Source organism: Taudactylus pleione, unplaced genomic scaffold (assembly GCF_031769625.1).
Source record: "Taudactylus pleione unplaced genomic scaffold, aTauple2 ptg000366l, whole genome shotgun sequence".
NCBI classification, from domain to species: Eukaryota; Metazoa; Chordata; class Amphibia; order Anura; family Myobatrachidae; genus Taudactylus; species Taudactylus pleione.
Window position 1 is genome coordinate 6,856,210 of NW_028284767.1, and position 26,761 is coordinate 6,882,970.

Sequence of the window (26,761 nt, forward strand, 5' to 3'; positions counted from 1 at the left end):
TAAAAATATGTATATATAGCCAGGAAATCAAAAAAGAAAGATCTTAAAATTTGGTCTAGATGGCTTGAATCGCCTTATGCTGGTCATGCCAATTAAAAACTTGGTGGTGATTAGTGATTGCTTATTGAGTCTTGATGATATATGTAAAATGCCTGAGATAATGAGCTTCCCTATGTATGGTGCTTCAAGCTGTGATTCAATGTGATGTTTTCTTTGTGACCCGCTCATTGAAAATCAAATGTAAATGACGCTGTTTAATCTCTTCAGAAATAGTTTTTTCTATACAACTCAAAATGCTGTCTCAATTGCCAACGAAATTAGAGACCACATCTTTGTCTTCCTTCAAAATATATATAAATTTATTGTCATTGTATTTTTTTCTTAAAATTGATGCAGGACTGTATTTTTCTGTTTGTAAATTTTTATAAAAAAAATCAATAAAAATGTATTGAATAAAAAAAAAAAAAAAAGAATGCCCGATCTTCGATTGGTGGGTCATTCAAACAGACGGCATTCTACGAGAGGCTCACCTCCAAAACCCTCAACTTGCCGTCAGTGGAGAAGGCGATGCACGGCCTAAACTTCATTTTTGTGGCTGACGAAGCTTTTGCATTACATGAAAATGTGATGAAACCAAATGCGCAAAGGGGCTTGACAACAGAAAAGAGAATCTATAACTATCGACTTTCTCAGGCACGCAGGATTGTGGAAAATGTCTTTGGGATCTTCAGTAACCGGTTCCGCATTTTCTACACCAGCATAAACCTGCGTGTGAACAAGATAGACTGGGTCATGATGGCGCGCTGTGTTCTGCATAACTTTTTATGTCACAAAACAATCCTACAAAGGGCATCAGGCTCAGCTATGCTAGAAGACCCGGGCCATTTGGAGGAGATTGGCCAGATATCATCAGTGGCAACAGCATCAATGCAAGCCACAGGCACTGCACAGGCCAAACAGGTGAGGGAGGAGTATATGGATTATTTTAATGGGCTGGGTGCAGTACCATGGCAGGAGGACTGTCTCAGATAATTGGCAGTAAAGCTGGCAAATATGGAACTTAAAAAAAAGGAGTTCTTATTAAAATAAAAAGTAAAAAAACATGGTGTGTATGCACTGAGGACCTCATTCAGAGTCGGTCGTTGCGGCCGCACGGTCGTAAGGGAAAAGGGGCCGGATATGCAAATGATGCCCTCGCAAGTTGCGTCCCTAAGATTGGATCGTTAGCTGGCCGACCAAGGGGAGGATGCGGCCGTAAGACAAAAAAAACGCCCCCTTCTCGTACGCATTACACGTCATCTCCGAGCATATAAGGATTAATCGAGACCATCGGGAACCATCGGAACTGGTCGTAGAGCTTAAGGTTGACCATACCCTCTCTTAAGCACTACGATCAGGTCAGTGTACAAACCACCCATGTCACGTGTGCCATGACACTACTTTGTTAATTATGCACTCCCATAAAACGCCGTTCGCATAATTAGGCACGCCTGTGTTCGGATCTCCACACCCCCGTTTTCAAGCACCTTCCCCTGTTACCACCCACAAACGCCTCATTCTGTCACTCAAACTACCGACCTGGCTGTGTTCAAGGAGAGAGATATTTCAGATTGTAGCAGCTAGTTTGCGCACGCGCATTGCGAACTTTACGCATGCACAGTTTAGCGAACATCGGTGGCGTACTTTTAGAATTTTAGGGCAGAGGGGTCCCCCCCTCTCTCTTATGTCAGAGGGGGGGACCCCTCTGCCCCCTCAGGGTTTTCTACCCACCTGCTGACCTATGCACCTTTCCAACGCATAGCATCCCTTCCCCCTGTCGGCACCTATGGCCCTGGCCCTTGGTGCCAGTCGGCTGCACCTCCTCCCCTCCCTCATTCTGGTCTTCCCTCCTTTTCCAATAGGACATTCTTTATCTTCTTCCATCTCTGAAGATATCCTATTTCTCCCTACCTACCATTTCTGATTTTTTCTTCTTTAACTACCTGCTCGACCGTCGCACATGGGTCTTAAACTACTCTCGTTTAATGTGAAGGGCCTCAATAGCCCCCAAAAACGTACCAAACTTTTTTCTACCCTTAACACTTACAAGGGTGACCTGGTGTTTTTACAGGAGACCCACTTCTTGTGAAACCTCCACCCAGAGTTGCGCTCTAAGGCTTACCCTACTACCTACCACGCCTGTGACGCTAAACAAAAAAATGGGGAGTTGCCATCCTCATGGCCCTACACCTCACTTTTGATCTGATTGACTCCCACCGAGATGAAGAGGGTTGTTTTCTTATACTTATAGGCATTCTCAGCAACACTTTGTGCACTATTGTTAACATATATGCTTCTAATCAAAATCAACATGCTTTTTTTACTAAATTAGATACTCTTCTGTCTCCCGTAAGTGGCAGGGGCCTCTTATTTTATCAGGGGACTTTAATGTGGTCTTTAATCCCACACTGGATAGATCTACCTCGGGGGCCACCAACTCCAGCGGAGCGGACCTCCGCAATTCCAAGGCTCTCCTTGATCTCGTGAACAAACAAACTCCTGACCCCTCTATCTTGAAGGAGCTTCTTACTGTCCAGCTTTCCCTTGTCCTCCTATTCTCCCAACATACTGCTAAACTCCTCAAATGGCTCCGCCAGACATTTTATGAAAAAGGCGATAAGGCAGACAAGAGCCTGGCCTATAGGCTTCCTTCAATGAGAACCCATAAAAATATTCTCATGATTCAAAATGCTAAGAGTCACCTTCTCCATGACCCTTCCGCCATTTGATCTGAATTTCTGAAAACTTTCTTGCTGGTGCTCACCTCCCTTAATTATCCCAGGAAACCCTGGATGACCTGGGCAGAGAGATCTCAGAGGAAGAAATAGTAGCGTCTATTAAAGAGCAGAAATCGGGTAAATCTCCTGGGCCTGACGGCTATACTGCTGCATACTATAAGAAGTTTGGAGGTCTTCTAGTTCCCCACCTGTACTCCCTTTTTAATAATGTTCTGTGGGGAGGGGCCTTCCCCGCAGAAATGCTTGAGGCCCGAATTGTTGTGATACCTAAAGAGGGCAAAGACCCCAGTGTTTGTGCAAGCTATAGACCTATTTCCCTGCTTAACCTTAATTTTAAAATTTATGCGAAAATTCTGGCTGACAGGCTCAATCCTGTCCTTCCCTCTTTAGTCCACTATGACCAAGTTGGTTTCATACCAGGTCGCCAGGCACGGGATAATACCCGCAGGATGGTAGATCTGATTCATATTATTAACTCCAGGAGATCCCCAGCTATTATTCTCTCACTGGATGCTGAAAAAGCATTTGATAGGATCTCCTGGGGTTTCAAGTCTCATGCGCTACAGTCCTTTGGGTTGTCGGGGGACTTCCTGACGGGCGTCATGGCCCTCTATTCTGTTCCTTCAGCTAGAGTCTCTATTAATGGAATCCCATCCGATTTATTTTCCATTTCCAATGGCACCAGACAGGGATGCCCCCTCTCCCCTTAATATTTGCCCTGATAATTGAGCCTCTAACCTCCCTTGACCGCATTATTCCTAGCATCAGGGGTGTGCAGGTCGGGAACATATCTAAAATTACCCTTTTTGCGGTTTACATTCTGCTTACGCTTACTCAACCTCAGATCTCTTTGCCCAATCTTTACGACCTCCTGGATAATTATAGCGCACTTTCCGGGTACAAAATCAATTACTCTAAATCAGAGGCCATGCTTCTTCATGTCCCCCATCGGGACGCTGAATCCATTAAGTCCTTTTATAATTTTAAATGGCAACATAAAAAACTTAAATACCTTGGGATCTTCCTGACTTCCCATTATAACTTGCTGTACCAGGAAAACTTCCCACAACTTTTCACAAAGCTACACGCAGACCTGACCTCTTGGAAGAAACATATAATTTCGTGGCTGGGCAGAATCATTTCTGTTCAAATGAATATCCGGCTCTATCTATTCCAAACACTCCCTATAGCTGTTCCCAACTCTCTCTTCCATAAAATCCAGAAAAGCATTACCCGCATTATTTGGAATGATAAAACCCCCAGGTTATTTACTGCCATTCTTAAAAAGCCTATTTCCAAGGGTGGTAGGGGTCTTCCAGATTTTAAACTATATTACTTGGCTACCCACTTTTCTCAAATTGTTTCCTCCTATTCTCCCCCTGAAATAACATCCTGGCTTCATATTGAAGCCAACCTTATTAATTTCTCAGATTTGTCCTCTCTCTGGGGCTTACTAAAGAGATATCGCTCCCCCTCCTCCAGCCTCCCACCTACTCTTCAATTCCTACTACATCTGTGGAATCTATACTCCGTTAAATTCTCAATCACCTCTCCTATGTCTCCCGTCACACCCATATGGAACAATCCCTGTTTTCCACCGGGCCTACAAACGACCTACGTGGCATGGTGGACACATCTGGCCCTCAAATTTCCTGTGGATTTTAGCACAGGTAGGCATTGGCTTTCCTTCGCAGAACTACAGTCGAAAGCTCCTACTCAACCCCTCCGCCCCTTTGAATATTGCCAAATATGGCACTTTCTACAATCTGTGCCACAAGATTCACTTCTACACACCCTCACCCCCTTTGAACGCCTCTACAGGTTCCACCCCATGTCCAAAGGAATGATTTCCCAAATTTATAGTATCCTTATTGATGCTGCTTTTTCAACTCGTAATCCACACGAATCTTCTTGGGAGACAGACCTTGGCCTGCCACCGGACGAGGAGGCTTGGGACTATGTGAGACAGGCTATTGCCAGTTCCTCCATTTCTATACAGTTTAAGGAAACCTCATATAAATTATATTACCGCTGGTACTATATCCCAGTGCGACTCTCACAAATGTTTCCTTCTACCTCACCCCTCTGCTGGAGAAATTGTGGCCTCCGGGGTACTCTTACCCATATCTGGTGGACTTGCCCGGTCCTTAATACTTTTTGGACCTCGGTCAATACCCTTACAAATCAGTTCTTTGAAGCTCAGATCCCACGGGACCCATGGATTTTTCTGCTATGCTACCCTCCTCCCGACCATTCCAAGCGCACCATTTCTATACAGTTTAAGGAAACCTCATATAAATTATATTACCGCTGGTACTATATCCCAGTGCGACTCTCACAAATGTTTCCTTCTACCTCACCCCTCTGCTGGAGAAATTGTGGCCTCCGGGGTACTCTTACCCATATCTGGTGGACTTGCCCGGTCCTTAATACTTTTTGGACCTCGGTCAATACCCTTACAAATCAGTTCTTTGAAGCTCAGATCCCACGGGACCCATGGATTTTTCTGCTATGCTACCCTCCTCCCGACCATTCCAAGCGCACCGAGAAATTGTTGTCCCATATTCTAGTAGCTGCCAAACAATTAATAACCCGCCAATGGAAAAACCTTCTCCCGCCATCTCTTTCTGCTTTGAAATCGCAAATTTGGCATATTGCGCAAATGGAGAAATATTACTTATTATCTCCATGATAGGGGCCATCAATTTGCCCAAGTGTGGGCTCCTTGGCTCTCCTGTGAGGGCACCCTCCACTCTTGACCCTTATATTTCCTCCAGTGAACCCATGTGTGGCGGGAGTGTCTTTCTCCACAACCCATTGTTTCTTATTTGCTTTATTACCTTGGATAGGCACTCCTCCTCGTTTTCATTATAATATCTTTTAAAAATCCTTCAGATGTCCTAATCTCTCTAGTAGTCCTGTTTCCCCTCCCTTACACCTCCATCCCCCCGTCTCCCCCCACCGTACCCTGTTTTCTATTGATTTTGTTTACATATACAGATCTATATTGAATTTTCTCTATATATTTGAAAATGAGTCTCATTGTTGAGGCTATTTGCACTCATGTCTGTTATATGCTCAGTCTCTTTATTCTTATGAGCGATTTAAATAAAGAATACAAAAAAAAAAAAAAAGAGGAGGGGGCCCATGTGCATTCCACGTGCAGGGCCCTCCCTCTCTCCCCGGTGGCCGGCAGCCGACTGACACGGCTGGCCGGCCACCACAGAAGCAGTAGACTCTGGGCACTAGAGTGTGCCCAGAGTCTACTGCGCATGTGCAGAATGCCGGAAAAATGGCCGCGGCGGCCATTTTCCGGTGTTCTGTGCAGCGCTGAGACCCGACACGGGACCACGGACAGGTGAGTTTTAAATAATATGGGTGCAGGGTGTGCGGTGCAGGGCCCTGCACCCATTATAGATACACCCCCGACTGTTACGGAGGTTTTGTATTTTGAGGCGCACCCACTTCACAGATGCATCATTGCAGTATTGGCGGCTGTATTCCACCAATTCCTCTAATGACAAAAGTTTCTTGGACTTATTGTCGTGACAACTAACCCTCCATAGACACTCCTTTGCCTCCCAACGCTCCAGGAAGCCAGTGATGAACTCACGGTCCTTATCCAAAGACATTCCTGGTGGACAAAAAAAAAAACTTCATAAAAATATGGACGCATACAATATTGTCCTAATTTTTAATAGTTTGGAGAATATATATATATATATATATATATATATATACACACATTTTTAAAAGTTGTTTTTGGTTTGGTTCTATTCTTATGGTGTTATAAATAATTTTAATCCTGATTGCATTTGACAATACATTTTTTTAAATTCTGTCATTTACTTTACTCTATTCCAGTGGTCAGTGGGTGGGTGGGCGATGCATTCTACACATAGGCGGTCAGTGGGCGATGCATTCTACACATAGGCGGTCAGTGGGCGATGCATTCTACACATAGGCGGTCAGTGGGCGATGCATTCTACACATAGGCGGTCAGTGGGCGATGCATTCTACACATAGGCGGTCAGTGGGCGATGCATTCTACACATAGGTGGTCAGTGGGCGATGCACTCTACACATAGGTGGTCAGTGGGCGATGCACTCTACACATAGGTGGTCAGTGGGCGATGCATTCTACACATAGGTGGTCAGTGGGCGATGCATTCTACACATAGGTGGTCAGTGGGCGATGCATTCTACACATGGTGGTCAGTGGGCGATGCATTATACACATAGGTGGTCAGTGGGCAATGCATTATACAGATGGTGGTCAGTGGGTGGGGGGGCGATGCATTATACACATGGGTGGTCAGTGGGTGGGTCACATTGGTGGACAGTGGGTCAGGCATATTCAGCAATGTATAGTACAAATATACTCACCAAATTAGCAGGTTGCGCGATCAGGTGTGCAGAACAGGGAACTGCGTCCGTCTCATCCAAGTCACGATGCTTCACAAAATTAAGACTGGGTGTGTACAGGGATATGTCAGTCAAGTGACGGAATGGACTATAGATCGTGCGATGGATCATGTGTACAACACACGTATGATCTGCACCACATCATGTCCGAGATTAGTAAATCTTGCTTGCAGCAGGCAAGATCTCCAGATGCGATGTACGACCAGCTGATACGCGCATTGGAATCGGGATCGTGAGTGGGCACTCACGATTTGGTGTGCTAAGGCGTCGAAATCGGCAGAATCGTGTGAAAAATCACCTAGTGTGTAGGCAACTTTAAACCCTGGGCAGTGGCCAGAGCCGTAACTAGACTTTTTGGTGCCCTGTGCCAGAAACAGCATTGGCTCCCCCCTCATTTTTCAAAGGGACATAATGCACCCAAAAAAGGGCCATGGCTTCATGGGGAAGGGTCAGGGAAGAGATAGGAGAGGCCAGGAGATGCTGGGGATGGAATAAGAGGAAGCTACAAGCAAGAATGATAATAAACCTTAAATTTGACAGACACAAACAGCGTCCCCTGACCTGTGGTGCCCTGTGCGATGGCACCGGCCGCACTACCCTAACTATGGCCCTGGCAGTGGCCCCAATCACACTATCCCAGGTACACTCCTGATTGGGGTTACTGCAGTGGCGTAACTAGGGCAGGGCGAGCGGGGTGCGTGCTCTGGGCGCCGTGGGACCGGCGGCGCGGGGGGGGCGCCGCCGGCCACGGTACCGGCCCGCCCTAGTTAGCCAGTGTAGTGCCAACCGCAGTGAGTGCGTTCAGCGCTACACATTTACACAGGACCGGCGCTAGGCTTCCAGCGCCGGTCCTGTGCTGCCAGCTGAGCCCCTTCCCTCCCCCTGAGCGCTTGCCCAATAGCGCCAGGAGGAGGGTGGGAGGCGGGCTCAGACTGTGCATAACACACACATTGCCGCCAGCACTGGCGGTGATGTGTGTGTTAATCAGCAGCCAATGAGAGTCTATCTGACTCTCATTGGCTGCTGCTGCACACACATCGCTGCCGAGCGGCAGCGATGTGTGTGTGTGAATCAGCAGCCAATGAGAGTCAGATAGACTCTCATTGACTGCTGCGCGCTCACTGCATGAGCCGGGCTTCCGTCCGGCTCCTGCAGTGGTAATGGGAGAAACGTCATGATGTCATGACGTCTCTCCCATAATGCAGAGCGGCCTGGCCCGGGAGGATGGACTTTTTTTTTGTTTCATTTTAGTGTGTATTTCGGGGGGCGCTCTATTACAAAGAAGGGGACTACTACTGGGGGCACTACTGGGGGGGATACTACTGTGGGCACTGCTTCAGGTGGGAGGAGAGCAGTACTAGGGACTACTACTGGGTGGGGGGCACTGCTTCGGGGGGGACACAACTACTGGGGGGGGATACTACTGGGGCAGTGCCTCGGGGGGGGACCACTACTGGGGGGATACTACTGGGGGGGATACTACTGAGGGCACTGCTTCTTGGGGGACCACTACTGGGGACTACCACTGGGGGGGATACTACTGTGGGCACTGCATCATGGGGGACCACTACTGGGGACTACCACTGGGGGGGGAATACTACTGTGGGCACTGCATTGTGGGGGACCACTACTGGGGACTACCACTGGGGGGGGGGGATACTACTGTGGGCACTGCATCATGGGGGACCACTACTGGGGACTACCACTGGGGGGGATACTACTGTGGGCACTGCATCATGGGGGACCACTACTGGGGACTACCACTGGGGGGGATACTACTGTGGGCACTGCATTGTGGGGGACCACTACTGGGGACTACTACAGGGGGCGCTGCATCAAGGGGGACCCCTACTGGGGGAACTATATAAAGGGCACTGTATAGGAGGGACTACTACTGGGGGCACTATATAAGGGGCTCACTACTGGGGGCACTGCACAGGGGGGTCCACTACAGGGGGCACTGAAAAGGGAGAACCACTACAGGGGGCACTGCATAAGGGGGACAACTACTGGGAGCACTGTATAAGGGGCACTGTATATGGGGGATCACTACTGGGGGCACTGTAGAAGGGGAACTAATGGGGGGCTGCATAAGGGGGACCACTACAGGGGGCACTGCATATGGGGGACCATTACTGGGGGCCTGTATAAGGGGAACTAATCGGGGCCTGCATAAGGGGGACCACTACTAGGGGCACTGCATAGGGGGGGACTGTATAAGGGGCACTGCATTAAGGTGCAAATGGAAAGAAATGTTCCCAGTGACAAGAAAGGGGTGTGTGTCATGTTGACACGCCCCATTTTTCAGTGGCCACGCCCATTTTTCGCCACGCGCGCACATAGGGGGGAGAGATCCATTTTCAAATTTGCCCTGGGCTCCAAATACCCTAGTTACGTCACTGCAATAGTAAATTAAGTCCAGGTGTAGAGCCTTTTGCATGAGGGTCATGTTGATTATTTGCTTTGCTTTTACAGTATCTATGTAGGTGGCTTCTGGATTCCTAATGAAAGAAGTATCGCTTTTGTGACATAAACATTTATCTATTATACTATGGGTGAACTAATTTAGCAGCTGCACTAAATCTACTGGAAAGAAGAAAGTGGAGAGCAACGTGCGGTGTATACTACTGAACCGTCCTAAAAACAGACCACAGATCTGTGGAGGAAGGAACTGAAAACTCATTTTCTAATAACACTACACTTTGGTGAATAATTTGCTCACAAGCTAAAAAGAATTATCCTACTGGTTTAATGTTCAGAATTTTTCATCACCTACTGGTAATATGTTGCTGTTAACTTGGAGGTTTACTGACCACTAAGCTTGAGACTATAGAGCAAGGGTATTCAACCTTCAGATGCTGTGGAACTATTCATCCCAGCATGCCATGCCACACTTTTAGCATGTCCTAATAACAAAACTGTGTCAGGGCATGCTGGCACATGTAGTTCCACATCAGCATGGAGGGCAGCCCCCTGCTATAGGGCATATTTATAAAAGACAAGACAAAAAGCCCTATTGTCTTCGCATGGAAAGCCTAATTAAAATGTATTGCAGTGTTTTATCAGATGTCTTATGGTGTTCCATGCATGCATGCTCAGAACAGGTGGTGGCTGCAATCTGAAATGAAGAGGGACGCCCAGGAGCAGAACATTCTTTACAGGTGGAACAGGTCAACATGTTGGAGGGTCTGCTTGGAGAGACTATTGTTTTCTTTCTGTCTCCCTCCCAGGTGCCCAGATAAGCAACCAATTAGGGAGCCGCTGATGTCACTATGAAAACTCCCTAATTGGTTTCTGTTGCTGCTGATTACTGACCCCTGGTAGGAGGAGTAGTCAGTAAAGTATCTCTCCCCCCCAGTGTCCCCACACCTGCAGCAGAGCAGTCCCTCCCTACGTAGCTTCCCCTGACCCTGGTCTGGCCGGGCTGAGACACTACACATGACACAGAAGGAAACTTGACCTATTCATATGGCAATGACTGACATGTAAGGTAGGCGTGTAAAAAGAGAATATTTGGACAAAGAAGGGTCTTAGCGTTAAAATATGACATAATAATAAAGTACAGTCATGCATATCTATCTCCCTGGCCGTGTGTTAGACATATACTGTGTTATTTTTGTGTGTTAATGCACATGGTATTCGTGTCAGTGTCATATATTTAAGTTATTCCTGTGTGCAAATGCCATGCATTTGTTATTACTGTGTGTACATCATGCATGTGTTATCCCTGTGTGTGTGTCATGCATTTATATTATTATTGTGTGTACATCATGCATTAATATTATTATTGTGTGTACATCATGCATGTGTTATCCCTGTGTGTGTGTCATGCATTTATATTATTATTGTGTGTACATCATGCATTATTATTATTATTGTGTGTACATCATGCATGTGTTATTCCTGTGTGCGTGTCATGCATTTATATTATTAATGTGTGTATATCATGCATGTGTTATTCCTGTGTGCATATCATGCATTTATATTGTGTACATCATGCATTTATATTATTATTGTGTGTACATCATGCATGTGTTATTCCTGTGTGCATGTCATGCATTTATATTATTATTGTGTGTACATCATGCATTTATATTATTATTGTGTGTACATCATGCATGTGTTATTCCTGTGTGCCTGTCATGCATTTATATTATTGTGTGCATGTCATGCATTTATATTATTATTGTGTGCATGTCATGCATTTATATTATGTGTACATCATGCATGTTATTACTGTGTGAACATCATGCATGTGTTATTTCTGTGTGCATGTCATGCATTTATATTATTGTGTGTACATCATGCATGTGTTATTCCTGTGTGTACATCATGCATTAATATTATTATTGTGTGTACATCATGCATGTGTTATTCCTGTGTGTACATCTATCATGTGTTATTCCTGTGTGCGTTTCATGCATGGGTTATCCCTGTGTGCGTGTACAGGGATTTATTTCTGCATTGTATGTGACTATCTGCTAGCGCTGCTGCCTGTACTTTCACTTCTGACTGTCAGCCATTTTACTATCCCTGTTCTTCCTCTGCTAAAGCCCTTGTGGTGCGGTGCGTTGCTGCAGGGTGTTTATTGCCTCACTGTAAAAGCATTTATCTGTGACGGTAGTCACATACACTCCATTACACTCATCATGTCTGAGAGTGAACGTGATTTTCCTCTTCAGCTAAAGTGTACCACATGTAATGTACCATTAGCGGAGGGTGACGGAAACGCTGAGTTTATGTAGGGCATGTTATATTATATCACGCCCGGTTTCAGTCACTGCGCCTGTGCAGGAACCACCCTGGGCTTGTTTTGCTAAGGCACTTACAACCCTTGTGGGCCAGCTGGCGACGCCCCCTGCGTTTCCCCAAATGGGGTTATCACAGCAGTCGGTAGTGTCGTCACCCATGCAGGGGTTCTCCAGGCAGTTGGTGGTACCCCAGTGTCTCCCGCTTGAGTTCATTGTCCAATATGGTGCAACACCTGTCGGACGTTTTACAGGGGGAGTCCTCATTGCGGCCTTTAGTGTCGCAGAAGGCTCTGTGGCTCTGTATGATGAGGAAGATTTGTTGTCTGATGACTGTGACATTTTTTACCTTTTAGACCAAGAGCCCCTCTGTACTAAGGAGGCGGAGTCTAAGTCTAAAGTGTGTGTGTGTGTGTGTGTGTATATAATATATATATATATATATATATATATATATATATATATCTGGCCTTATACGGGCAGTCCGTGCGGCCTTGGTTATTGAGGATGACAATACCCCCGTGGCTATATCCAAATACGCCTTCTTTAAGGATATTCAAGGTGATGCCACTCTATCTGGTCAGTTAGTGGATTATTTAGAGGAGGCGTGGAAAAATCCGGGTAAGCGGTTCCAGCCTCAAAAACGCTTGGCCTTTGCATACCCTTCTGCGGATAATTACTTTTCTAAGTGGGAAACCCCTCCTCAAGTGGATTTTCATGTCACACGCCTAGTGAGGAGTGCTACATTGCCCATGTCCTCCTTAAAGGTTGCTACGGATCGCAAGGTGGAAATATGCCTGAAATCCAGTTATTCCCTTGCTGGAGGGACGTCCAGACCGGCTATGGCCGTGTGCTGGGTGGCCAGAGCCATGGAACGCTGGGCTGATAGCTTGGAGGCCTCTCTGGACACTGACTCTTCTGCTGAGCAGGTGGGCAATCTCAGAGACTCAGCCACATACATTAATGAGGCAGCCTTGGATATAGATCTACTCGGCAGCAGTGGCCACTCGCCGCACCCTGTGGTTGCGCTCTTGGAAAGCGGACGCAGATTTCAAAAAGGGATTGGAATGCTTGCCCTTTAATGGACAGGTCCTGTTTGGCCCTGATCTGGGCAAAATTGTGGCCACTCTGGCAGCAGCTAAGTCTGCGTGTCTGCCATCGGCTTCAGTCCCATCAGGGTCGGGTACTTCATCCTTTCGGCCCTATAGGGCCCAGGGTAAGTCCAAGGTGCAGTCCTTTCCGGGACAGTCCTGGGCTAAGAAGTCTGCCAAGCCAAAGAAACAGGCTTGGAGTACAAGACGCCCCGCTCCCAAGTCGGACGATAAGCCTTCTGCCTGACGGGACGGGCCTCCCTTTGGGGGATCCCACAGTGGGAGGCCGCCTGCTTCGGTTCGCTCAGTGCTGGTACCTGACTACCAAAGACACATGGGTTCACGAGGTGGTCTCTCGGGGGTATACCCTCTCCTTCTGGCACAGGCCCCCCAGCAAGTTTTTCACCACAGGCCTTCCATCAGATCAGAACAAAGCCCTGGAACTACAGAAAGTGTTGCACTATAACTCCAGCCTGGAGCATAGAGTGCCTGTTCCATTCTCCCAGAGGGCTATGCGTTTCTATTCCACTTTTTTTCTGGTGCAGAAACCCAATGGGTCTTACCGACCCATCCTCAACCTGAAATCCCTCAACAAGTCCTTGAGGGTTCCTCTGTTCAGGATGGAGACCCTGCGTGTTATGGTGTTGTTGGACATTCAGGACGCCTATCTGCAGGTCCCCATTATATTAACACACCAGCAATTCCTCAGGTTTGCAGTGCTCGACCAACATTTTCAGTTCCAGGCACTGCCCTTTGGTCTGGTAGCAGCGTCTCGAGTCTTTACCAAAGTCATGGCGGTAATGGCAGCCCACCTGCGGATGCAGACTCCAGACCTCTGCAGCAGTTGATCCTCTCCAGATGGAATGGGTTGCCCCATCGGATAAAGACACAGACCATGGTGCTTTCTCCGGAGGTACGTCTATCTTTGGCCTGGTGGTTGCGGACGACTCACCTGAACATGGGACGTCCCTTTTGGGTGGCAAACTGGGTCCTTCTGACGACGGATGCCAGTCTCCGATGCTGGAGAGCAGTGACTGGTCCACACTTGTTCCAGGGTAGGTGGACTCCGGCAGAATCTGCGCTACCAATAAACATCTTGAAACTTTGCGCCGTATTCAGTGCTCTCCAGCAAGCAAAACATGTTCTCCACGGAAAATCCGTGCAGGTACAATCGGACAACGCCACCACGGTGGCTTACATAAACCGCCAAGGAGGAACCCGAAGTCTGGCAGCGCTGACAGAGGTGTCCCGCATCCTGACTTGGCCAGAGGACAATCTCCCTGCCATCTCAGCGGTGTTCATCCCGGGAGTCCTCAACTGGGAAGCAGACTTTCTCAGTTGTCAGGACGTGCACCCAGGAGAATGGTCTCTTCACCAGGAGGTGTTTCAACTCCAGGTGGACAAGTGGGGCCTTCCAGAGGTAGACCTCATGGCCTCCCGACACAACAGCAAGCTGCCTGTGTACGGGTCAAGAACAAGAGACGCGGAGGCTCTTCTGGTAGACGCTCTGTCGGTCCGGTGGACCTTCCAGTTTGCGTACCTCTTCCCTCCGTTCTCCCTTCTTCCTCGAGTGGTTCGAAAATTCAAGCAAGAAGGCGGCACACTCCTGTTGATTGCTCCGGCATGGCCCAGACGTCACTGGTACTCAGACCTTTGGAGTCTCTCCGTAGACACTCCGATGCTGTTGCCTCTACGTCCGGATCTGTTGTCACAGGGTCCTTGTCGTTACCCGGACCCTCTTATGGTCCAGGGATTTTTCCAGCTCTGTAGTTAACACCATGCTCAGAGCTTGGAAGCCTGCGTCTGCAAGAATTTACCATAGAGTATGGCATACTTTCTTTGAATGGTGTCGCCCTAGAGGCTATGATCCTCAGGTGTTCCGGATATCCAGGGAGTTGGCTTTCCTACAGGTGGGCTTAGATCACGGTCTTCGCCTTGCTCCTCTGATAAGTGCAGGTTTCTGCCCTGTCAGTGTGGTTTCAGCGTAGGATTGCTACTCTTCCTGATGTCTGCACCTTTCTGCAAGGTGTACTTCGTATTCTGCCTCCCTTTGCTCCATCTGTGGCTCCTTGGGATCTGACTGTGGTCCTGAGGGCTCTCCAAGGACCGCCATTTGAACCACTGGGCTCAGTGGATTTGAAATGGCTTACAGCTAAGACTGTATTTCCTCTGCCCATTGCTTCGGCCAGAACGGTCTCAGAATTGGGGGCTCTCTCATGTCGACCTCCCTTTCTCATTTTTTTTAGGGACAAGGGCGGTGCTTCGCACACGCCCTAGTTTTCTCCCGAAGGTGGTATCTAGTTTCCACATTAACAAGGAAATCATAGTGCCGGCCTTTAATTCTCCAGACCTCTCGGTTGATGTGGCCACCTTGGATGTGGTGCGGGCTCTAAGGATTTATGTTGACTGTACCAATTGCTTTAGGAAGTCGGACTCCTTGCTTGTCCTCTATGGCTTCTGGAAGAATGATCGGCCTGACACTAATCAAACTTTGGCAGGATGGATTCGCATAGCAATTTCTTAGGCTTATATTCATGAAGGCCTTCCTGTTCCATCCTCTGTTAGGGCTCATTCCTTTTAGGTCTGTGGGTCCTTCGTGGGCAGCTCGATGTGCTGCTTCTGCTGTTCAGCTTTGCAAGGCTTCCACGTGGTCTTCTGTCCATACTTTTGTGAGGCATTATGCATTTGACACCTTCGCCTCCCAGGATGCTTCCTTCGGGTGGCGGATTCTGCTTTCAGCACAGGAGCTGAAATGCTTAACTGCTTTTCATCGGTGTACACATTGCAGTGAATCTAATAATAATGCCAGGACCTCCCTCCCCGCACTATTCAACTCCCGCTGAATTGAATCATAGCTTGTATACGTTCCAGTCTTTGTTATACAGTATGCTCTCATATGTATTCTTATGATATGGAATATTCAAAGCAAAGTATAAAACCAAACTGTATACACATCCTTACGTCTCCACTCTTTTTTCTGGCTACCACAATTGGGGATGCATTGGGACTACTAGACTCTATGATTACCTGATTCTCCAATAATCCCTTTAAATGATGCCGGACATCATCAAAATCAGCAGGCGCTATACGGCGAGAGCGCTCTCTAAATGGGGTCTTGTTGGTTAGTCAGATACTATGCTCAACTCCACTTGCTCTACCTAAATCCCATTCTCCGGCTGAAAAAGCTTGGGTCCTTTTTTGTATTTCACTTATCAATTCCTCTTGTTGAAGGGCAGGTATATCACTTCCCTGAAAACAGATAGTATATTGATTAACTTCCTCTCCTTTCTTTAAATCTGACTCAACCCCTCCTACTTGTAAAGTCCATACATTAGATATAGACCGTTCTTCTTCCTTTTTGCACCATTCTGAGAGGTAATGCTAAAATTTGGTACTAATACCAACGATTATGGGTAAATTATCCCTCCTTTCTGAGATTTCAGGACAAATTAATGCAACAAACGGTATATATAATTTCCCGTCATCTACGGGGTCAGTAATTTCCAGGGTCACTTCTACATATCCCAGATATGGGTACTTTTCTGCACTCAGTCCCCAAATGATGAATCCGTTCAATGGCTGTATTTGAACCTCAGACAAGTTTTCATTATACCAAGACTCAAAAATGATGGAGACTTGCGAGCCACTGTCCAACAGAATTTCACATGGACATCCATTTATTCTTGTCACGGCCAGGGTATTTCAGCATGGCGCTAGGCGGGTGTTACCTGTGAGGTCGTTGTGGCGCGGGCTGTCTGGTGGCGGAGCTGGTGTCTGGCGTGGGGCTTTGGCTGCGCGCGTTGTTGTGCGGCCCTGTTGTCACTCTGCGCTGGTGAGGCCTGGCGGCATCTCCGTTCCGTTTGGCATGGGCGCCGCCATCTTGCCTTCTGGCCATGTGATGCGGCTGGCCAATCCTGGTGAGTCACATGTTCCCTCCAGCCAGTAACAGCACGGCATGGGGTATTTAGGAAGGGTCAGTGCCTTCCTTCTTTGCCAGTGCAACGTGTATCTCAGCCTAGCTGAGAGGGAGTTCTCTGTGCTTTCCTGTTCCTGTGAATTCGCTGTCTGCCAGTCTGCCTGTCAGCTCCTAGCTCCCACTGGACTACCCCGCTTCCTCCATCACCCTTGCCCATACCTGAGTGCCTGAGCCAGCTGACATCCTGCACTTTAGTTCACTACCTGCAAACCTGGCTTGATTATTTTCAGTTTCACTACCTGCACACCTGGACAGCTCTAATTGTTTCTACCTGGACATTAACCCTTTTGCTCCCACCACAGAACTCTTGTGCACATTTATATTTTCCTGGACTTTTATTTACTGCCACATTATATGTCTACTCAAGCACTTATTAAAAATCCTAGTTTTATTTTCAAATCTGCTTCTGTGATCGCCCCTGCTACCACCCTGGGTCCACAAGCAACCCAGAACATAACAGTTTGCTCTGGCCCCATGGAGCCGGCCACGGATCAGGAGTCAGGAGTGGATTTGTTCCGGTGCATTTCTGGTCGTTTAGAAAATCAGGAAAACATGCAGCATCAGATGGCTCAATTTCTGCAAGAGATGTCCAAGCGACAGGATAGTTTGCAAACTTCCTTTTCTACCCCTGAAGTACCAGCATCTACATCCGCATCAGCGTCTGGGAATACAGGAGGCAGATCATCTCCCCACTTACGTCTTCCTTTACCAAATAAATTTGACGGCAATCCTAAACTCTGCCGAGGATTCCTAAATCAGTGTGACATACATTTTACCCTGCAGCCTGACAACTTTCTAACTGCAAGAACTAAAGTGGCTTATATAGTCTCACTGTTATCCGGCCAGGCCTTGGAATGGGCTTCCCCACTCTGGGAGCGCTCAGATCCGCTGCTGGATAATTACGCAGGCTTTGTGTCATCCTTCAGGAGGATTTTCGATGAACCTGGGCGTACTGTATCAGCATCATCAAACATCATGACACTGAGACAAGGGGTCCGTCCTGTCAGTCAATATGCCGTGCAATTTCAAATTTTAGCATCAGAGCTCAAATGGAATGAGGAAGCCCTCACCTCGACCTTCTGGCATGGGTTGTCAGACCGACTAAAGGATGATCTAGTCACTCGAGAGCTTCCTACTAATCTGAACGACATGATTTCGTTGTGTATCAAAGTTGACCTACGCTTCAGGGAACGTCAGGCTGAAAAAAACAGAACTGACCGGCAAAGGTCATTTACCCCCTCCATTTCTACCCGTCCCATTCCTTCCCCTACTGATGAGGAGCCTATGCAGGTGAATCATACACACCTCTCTAAAGAAGAACGTCAGAGAAGAATGCAAAAGAACCTCTGTCTGTACTGCGGAGAGTCCGGTCACCTGCTGATCTCCTGCCCCCGTAAACCGGGAAATGACAAATCCTAACTGACCCTGGAGAAATCGAGTTAGGAGTTATGAACCCGTCTCCAAAAATTAAAGATTTAACGATTACCCTAGCCTTGGATCTTAAACCCAAACCTGTCTTTGCTACTGCTTTACTCGACTCGGGAGCAGCCGGAAATTTCGTAACGTCTAGTTTCATAGATAAATTTCAGATTCCTTGTTTGTCTCTCAACCATGCCATCTCTCTGACCTCTATAGACGGACGCCCTCTAACTAACGGGATAGTCACCAAAGAGACTCAACCAGTATTGGTCCGAATTGGGGGACTTCATTCTGAGTCCTTAAAATTCCTGGTGATATCAGAGGCCTCTCAAGAAATTGTTCTTGGTCTACCATGGTTACGTCAACATAATCCCAGGATTGATTGGAGTTCTATGCATATTCTGTCATGGGGTATGGACTGTCAGAAATCCTGTCTTCCAAAAATTCGACGTGTGAGAAAGACAGTTCCATTAGTTTCTTCTGCCATTCCCAAGGAATATCAGATGTTCGCCGACGTTTTCTCTGAACAACAAGCAAATATCTTACCCCCTCATAGGGAATGGGACTGTCCAATTGAATTGATACCTGATAAGATACCACCTCGTGGTCGTACCTATCCGCTGTCCTTGCCTGAGACTCAAGCCATGACCGAATACATCCGGGACAACCTGGCAAAGGGGTTCATTCGCCCCTCTACTTCACCTGCCGGAGCTGGGTTTTTCTTCGTTGGCAAAAAGGACGGTGGTCTAAGACCATGTATCTATTATCGAGGCCTTAATGACATTACTGTAAAGAATCGATACCCTCTTCCCCTGATTATTGAGTTGTTTGATAGGGTCAAGGGCTCTGTCATTTTTTCGAAATTAGATCTAAGAGGGGCTTACAACCTCATTCGTATCTGAGCTGGCGATGAATGGAAGACCGCTTTTAATACCAGAGATGGACATTTTCGAGTATTTAGTAATGCCTTTTGCATTGTGTAACGCCCCTGCTGTCTTTCAAAGTTTCGTTAATGAGATTTTCCGGGATCTGTTATGTTTCGGTTGTTGTCTATCTGGATGACATACTGATTTTTTCACCCTCGGTGGCTAAACATCAAGAACATGTTAAAGAAGTTCTGACCCGTTTGAGAGAAAACCACCTTTACTGCAAACTAGAGAAGTGCGTCTTTGGAGTGCCCAGTGTACCTTTTCTCGGCTATGTAATATCTGACTCCAGTTTAGAAATGGACCCCAAGAAGGTACAGGCAATTCTGGATTGGACCCGACCTCAGACACTGAAGGCCATCCAGAGATTGTTGGGCTTCGCAAATTATTATAGACGCTTCATTAAGGGATTTTCTACACTGCTGGCTCCCATTACAGCCTTGACCCGCAAAGGTGCTAATCCTGCCCAATGGTCACCTGAGGCAGAGTCTGCCTTTCATCTTCTAAAACAGGCCTTTATCTCAGCACCAGTTCTTCGACAACCCGATCTGGACAGGCCTTTTTTGTTGGAAGTAGACGCATCATCTGAAGCTGTGGGAGCAGTCTTGTCTCAACGTTATGAGGACAACCGAGTCCATCCGTGTGGGTTCTTTTCTAAAAAATTCTCTCCTGCTGAAAGGAACTACGCCATAGGTGAGCAAGAACTACTAGCTGTAAAGTTGGCGTTGAAGGAATGGAGATATTTGCTAGAAGGCGCCAAGTTTCCATTTACTGTATTTACGGACCATAGAAATCTCCTATTTCTCAAAAACCTCCAATGTGTGAGTCCTCGTTTGGCCCGCTGGGCAATATTCTTTGCCAGGTTTCAGTTCACCCTGACCTTCCGGTCTGGAGCACTTAATCAGAAGGCTGATGCCCTATCGAGAACTCTCCTCTGTGATGATCAATCTGAAAATCAAAGCAATACCCCTGTCTTGGAATTAAGAGTTTTCGCCGCATTACAACTTCATCCTCCTACGGGAAAATCATTTGTGGCCCCGGAATTAAGGAAGCAGCTTCTCACTTGGGCACATTCCTCTCGCTTCGCAGGGCACAGGCACTCGGAAGACCTTGGAGTTCCTGAAAAGACACTATTGGTGGCCTTCTATGAAGGCAGATATAATGGAGTTTATCTCTTCCTGCTCCTCCTGTGCCCAGCATAAATCATCACGACAAGCTCCAGCTGGGGAATTGCTTCCATTACCTACTCCATCATGTCCATGGACGCATCTCTCCATGGATTTCGTCACAGACCTGCCAGTCTCTCAAGGTTTCAACACTATCTGGGTTGTAATAGACCGATTTTCTAAGATGGTCCACTATATACCGTTGAAGAAGTTACCCTCTGCCACTGACCTGGCACAGTTGTTTGTCCAACACATATTTCGTCTACATGGCCTTCCTACTGAAATTGTCTCTGACCGTGGTGTGCAGTTTACTGCAAAATTCTGGAGGGCTTTGTGTTCTGTTCTTCAAGTGAAGTTAAACTTTTCCACGGCCTACCATCCGCAAAGCAACGGCTCCACCGAGAGTGTTAATCAAGATCTAGAGACTTTCTTAAGAATTTTTATGTCATCTTCCCAGGACAATTGGGCTGCCTTGCTGCCGTGGGCTGAGTTTGCACATAATGCTTCCTACCACTCGTCAACTAACCAAACGCCATTTCAGGTTGTATATGGCCTTCATCCTCGTTTTCCCGAATTCCGAAGCCTGCCTGTTTTCGATGTTCCGGCCGTGGAGGACACGGTGCGGAATTTTGCTGCCATCTGGACTCAAGTACGGTCTGATTTGTTGAAGGCATCCTCTCGCTATAAGACACAGGCCGATAAGAAACGTAGAATAGTTCCACGCATGCAAGTAGGAAACCAGGTCTGGTTGTCTACTCGGAACCTTCGTCTAAGATTTCCTTCTATGAAATTCGCACCCCGCTTCATCGGTCCCTTCACCATAACAGAAGTCATTAATCCAGTGGCCTACCGTTTACAGTTACCCCCATACCTAAAAATTCCCAATTCCTTCCATGTTTCCTTATTAAAGCCCCTAGTCCTGAATAAGTTCCATAATGCTCTACCTGCTTCTCCTCGAGTCCAGACGGAGAGAGGAGTTGAGTTTGAAGTCGCCCAGATCTTGGACTCTCGTCTGCGCAGAGGTCATCTTCAGTATTTGTTAGACTGAAAAGGTTACGGTCCAGAGGAACGTTGCTGGACCGATGCTCGTGATGTCCACGCTCCCACGCTCATCAGATTCCGTTCTGCCCATCCGGAGAAGCCTGGTGAGTGTCCTGAGGCCACCCCAAAAGGGGGGGGGTATTGTCACGGCCAAGGTATTTCAGCATGGCGCTAGGCGGGTGTTACCTGTGAGGTCGTTGTGGCGCGGGCTGTCTGGTGGCGGAGCTGGTGTCTGGCGTGGGGCTTTGGCTGCGTGCGTTGTTGTGCAGCCCTGTTGTCACTCTGCGCTGGTGAGGCCTGGCGGCATCTCCGTTCCGTTTGGCATGGGCGCCGCCATCTTGCCTTCTGGCCATGTGATGCGGCTGGCCAATCCTGGTGAGTCACATGTTCCCTCCAGCCAGTAACAGCACGGCATGGGGTATTTAGGAAGGGTCAGTGCCTTCCTTCTTTGCCAGTGCAACGTGTATCTCAGCCTAGCCGAGAGGGAGTTCTCTGTGCTTTCCTGTTCCTGTGAATTCGCTGTCTGCCAGTCTGCCTGTCAGCTCCTAGCTCCCACTGGACTACCCCGCTTCCTCCATCACCCTTGCCCATACCTGAGTGCCTGAGCCTGCTGACATCCTGCGCTTCAGTTCACTACCTGCAAACCTGGCTTGATTATTTTCAGTTCACTACCTGCAAACCTGGCTTGATTATTTTCAGTTTCACTACCTGCACACCTGGACAGCTCTAATTGTTTCTACCTGGACATTAACCCTTTTGCTCCCACCACAGAACTCTTGTGCACATTTATATTTTCCTGGACTTTTATTTACTGCCACATTATATGTCTACTCAAGCACTTATTAGTTTTATTTTCAAATCTGCTTCTGTGATCGCTCCTGCTACCACCCCGGGTCCACAAGCAACCCAGAACATAACAACTCTGGCTGTCATCATGGGGGCAGGTCCCATTAAACCATCCGGTAGGATTCCACTCCACCATGTACTCCCCATGGCACTCAAGCTAATTTCTAGGGGGCCTGTGAGGGGGTCACAGACCTCCCCCGACCGTTTCCCGTCCCGGTTCTCTCCCTACTACGGTCACTATTACCAGGGGTGTTATTGCCGGTTCCAGGGTTCTGATTGCATTGGTATGCTCGATGCCCCATCTGTCCACATCTAAAACATCCTCTGGTCACAGGTCTAACCCCTCTACCTATACCTCTACTAATCATCGAGGGAGATACTCCTCTGGGAGGGGGCACTGAAGTTTGTGAGTTTATGAATTGATCAATTTTTTTTATTCTGTTCCTCCATTAGTTTAATTATTTTTTCTTCAAATGACTGTTGTTCAAGAGCAGGTACTACTACCTTGACTTTCTTAACTGTACGTTCTCGCATATCTATGAGCATTTCATCCTGTTTTATCTCCTTCATAAGCTCATTAAAAGAGGGTGGGGGTTTCTTCACTTCTGAGCATCTAATTTTCTGTGCCACTGGGTCAGTGGTCAAAGCACCCCTCAAAAGTTGTTTCATTCGACTTTCATCGATATCTTCTTTTTTTAGTCCCTCTTTCTCTACTGTTTTATACAGCAATTTGTCTAGTCTAAATAGATATATACTTACTTTTCAGGAGCCTGGAGAAAAATTATGGTGCAACCTGGAAATTAGATCTCCTACATCCTCCAGGGCTCCATAGGCATAGTCTAATGCCTCAAAATAAGTCTCAATAGTAGCATCTGGGTTAATACGCCTGGGGGCCTGAATGACTCCCATTGCTTTCCACCACCCTTTGTTTCTTAATGTGGTCGGGACATTTCCACTCCTCGGTTTGTTGTACGGCTGCCTCCTTCCAGGCCTCAAAAGTTTCCTCCCCTACTGGAACTGGTTGAATACCTGAAAATATTCGTAATCTACGATAGCTTCCTTCGTAGTGCCACCTTTCTAGCTGAGTTACGACCCTATCTACTATAGTCTCAAATTGACGTCCTAATTTCTCATTATTTATGTTACTATCTCCTTCTCCATCTTTCCCTTGTTCAGCGTTATCTCCATGAGAATTTGGGTTGATTAACAAAGGAGATGATTCAGCCTCTTCATCCTCTCCATTACTAGGCCAAATAATATTCCATCTCCTTCCTGAACTACTGTCAGCCACCATCATCATTGGGATTAAATTTGGGTCTAAGGGGGTCAATCAGACCCACTCGCGAGCGGCAGTACGCTCACAAGTGGGTCGTTGTTCCCCACTGCGCATGCGCACGACGGAGGGAGCTCCGTCGTGTACATGCGCGAGACCCGGACTGCGACAGCCAAGCTGTCGCTCCGGGTCTCGCACCAAAGGGGGCGTGCTGTCGATGTTGATTGATAGCATGCCCCCTTTGGTGGGCGTGCCGGGGGCGTGCCTGCCCGACGGAGGCGTTCCCATGGGAACGCCTACCGTCTGAAGCCGGCCCCACTGACATCACTAGTGATGTCAGTGGGAGTGAATTTGGCTCTGATAGAGCCAAAATCACTCCAGGGCTTGTGGCAGGGAGACCCTACCGCAGGGTCTCCGTCGCAAGTCCGATGGTCGCGATGGTCAAGACCATCGCGACCATCTTTTTGGCCGCTCGCATGTGCTGTGGGTGGTCACCCACAGCTATGCGATCGGCCAGGAGGCCGCTCCATTTTCATGGAGGAGGGCCCTGATTCAGAGCGAGCGCTCTGGTCAGAGCGTCCGGCTCTGAATCAGGCCCTAAATCCCTTTCTGTCTCTATTAACATGGCACACTCAAATCCCAAATCTCCCCTCCATTTGTCTACAATATTTGGCTGAATGACACCATATAACGATCTTACTTGTTTGATAATATAATCGTCTGTAAATTCCGAGAAATTTCCCCCTACCCCAAAGCATCGTTTCGGGTCTACTCCTTTTTTGTGGCACCAGACCCTTAAATCATTTCCACTAAAATACTCCATTATACTATCCCTGAGTGTATCTCAGCGCAGTGCCTCCAAAATGTAACCTTACTAAACCCTAGTGAGGTTGCTAATACTCCTTTAATGTGATATAATGCGTCCACCTAAGCTCTAACAAAATGAACAGCTTAGGACAACCTGATAAAATACTATTGTCAGTATTAACCCAGGTTACTTTAAATGTGATGAATGCTGCACATATAAAGTTGCGTTGTGATGTACATAAAATAACATACAATAACTGACCACCTGTTATTTCTCTCCACAGGTCTCCGACGGTGACGCTCCTCCTGTTCCAAATGGTAAGTACTACACACCAATTATGATATGGTAACACTTTTTATCAATAAATTATATATTCACGTTTAACGTTCTTAGGTAATTATACATTTATAAGAACATATAGTTATTTCCATGTGCAAATGGAACATTCATTTACCATATAAGTACCCTAATATTAAATATCTTGCTATGCAATTAGTCTCTGCTTTTAAGTCTGTATTTATGGCAGATAAGTGAGTCTTTAAATGTCCAGAACCTTAAGGGTTGAATCTAGTAGCACTTAGCAAAGCTTAAAAGGAAGTCTATATATTATTAAAGTTCAATGCTGTCCTCCATAAGTGCTAAAGTTACCCTTTTCCATATATATTTACAAAGTTCATAATATTTACAAGTAGGTTTATAGAGATGAAGCCAGTGCTATATACACCTAAATATGCTGTTCTCTGGACGTCTACAAGATCGGATTTGTAATCCAATAACATTAGTCTATGTGGTCATCCCACTGTTGTGAATGTAACATGTTGCAATAGGTATCCTTTCCTTTCTTCTGTTACACTGCTTTCTACCTCCCCAGCTTGGGATTTAATACTTCACAAGGATTTCCTGTATTACTCCCTGTACTACAAACAGATTCTTTTATTATGCTTCTTCTCCTCCCCGGATATGATTTGAAACTACTAAGTTCAGCATATGGCATAAACTTCCATGCAGTAGTTGCTGTTGAATATTATCCTATTAACTAAGATGCGCTGAAACTCTCTCTGTCCCTTATGTGGGGATCTGCATTATTGATAATTAATGTGCTCCTGGATGCAGATAACTAAAGATAATACTGCTGATGCATAAGTGCTGCTTGCTGTGCAGTGTGTATATCTTTACTCACTCACGCTTTATCTGCACTGTATCTTCCTCCTTCTCCTACGGGGGGCTGGCTCTGCTGTCTGTGACAGGCAGGACAGGCAGTGAGTTAGCTTGAGCTGTAATGCAGGGTGCCGTGTGATGGCCACGCCCCCTTCCTACTCAGCTGTCAATGTGGCCAGCTTCCCTGCCTCCAGCTCTGACAGGATGGCTGCTGCCCGCCCCTATCCCACGCTTCCTGTGTCTTACTCAGCTACGATGCCGAAGCCCAGCTAGCGCTGTCCTCTCCCTCAGCTGATGCAGGTAAGCCCTCTCTGGTTCCAGTGTCAACAGGCTCCCCCATCGCTGCCACTAATAGCTCCAGTGGCTAGGCAGCGCCGGAGAGACAGTGTCCTAAGCACTCGAGGGGGAACAGCAGACTGCCCCTCAGCGCTCCAATGGCTCCCTAACTCCCTTTCCTCCGCACGACTCCACTACTCTCCCGCCCACAGCATGAGCCACTCCCTAACTGCCCTATTCTAGTCGCATGCCATTTCTAGCACCTTCCAAAGCTCGTGCTGCTGCCACTGACTTCATCCCTGTCCCACATGTGTACAAATAAAATATATACATTACAAATCATGCCCTATTCTCTCTCTTCTAACTAATACAACATACTTGAGTCCTGCATCTATATTTAACTAATTTAATCCTCTATTTACAACACCTCATTCCCCATATAAATACATATGAGCATTCCATATTTTACTTAAAATGATAAATAATTGTGTGGTCATTTGGATGTGTTTTTGTTTTAGCCAAAATTAATATGGCTACAAACCCAGCAGCAGGACCGCTACATCTGCCTTTGTGCAAGGAGGAACAGGAGGAGCACTGCCAGAACCCTGCAAAATGACCTCCATCAGGCCAGAAATGTGCATGTGTCTGCTCAAACAGCCAGAAACAGACTCCATGAGGGTGGTATGAGGGCCCGACGTCCACAGGTGGGGGTTGTGCTTACAGCCCAACACCGTGCAGGACGTTTGGCATTTGCAAGAGAACACCAAGATTGGCAAATTCGCCACTGGTGCCCTGTGCTCTTCACAGATGAAAGCAGGCTCACACTGAGCA

The 26,761-nt window shown here is 47.2% G+C and overlaps 1 protein-coding gene and 1 long non-coding RNA gene across 2 annotated transcripts in view; one reads left to right on the plus strand and one right to left on the minus strand.

The window, feature by feature from the left end:
* Positions 1–573: 573 nt before the first annotated feature.
* LOC148508454 (uncharacterized) lies at positions 574–25,709 on the minus strand. Its single transcript, XR_015869588.1, has 3 exons — positions 25,681–25,709; positions 6,335–6,411; positions 574–765 (listed from the first exon to the last, which is right to left on the minus strand). It is a non-coding gene; the product is annotated as an uncharacterized LOC148508454 (long non-coding RNA).
* Positions 10,535–26,761, plus strand: part of LOC148508455 (sacsin-like) — a 78,813-nt gene continuing 62,586 nt past the window's right edge. The window contains 2 exon segments of the mRNA XM_088444566.1: positions 10,535–10,692; positions 24,780–24,813. The gene's annotated coding sequence lies outside the window, so the exon portion shown is untranslated.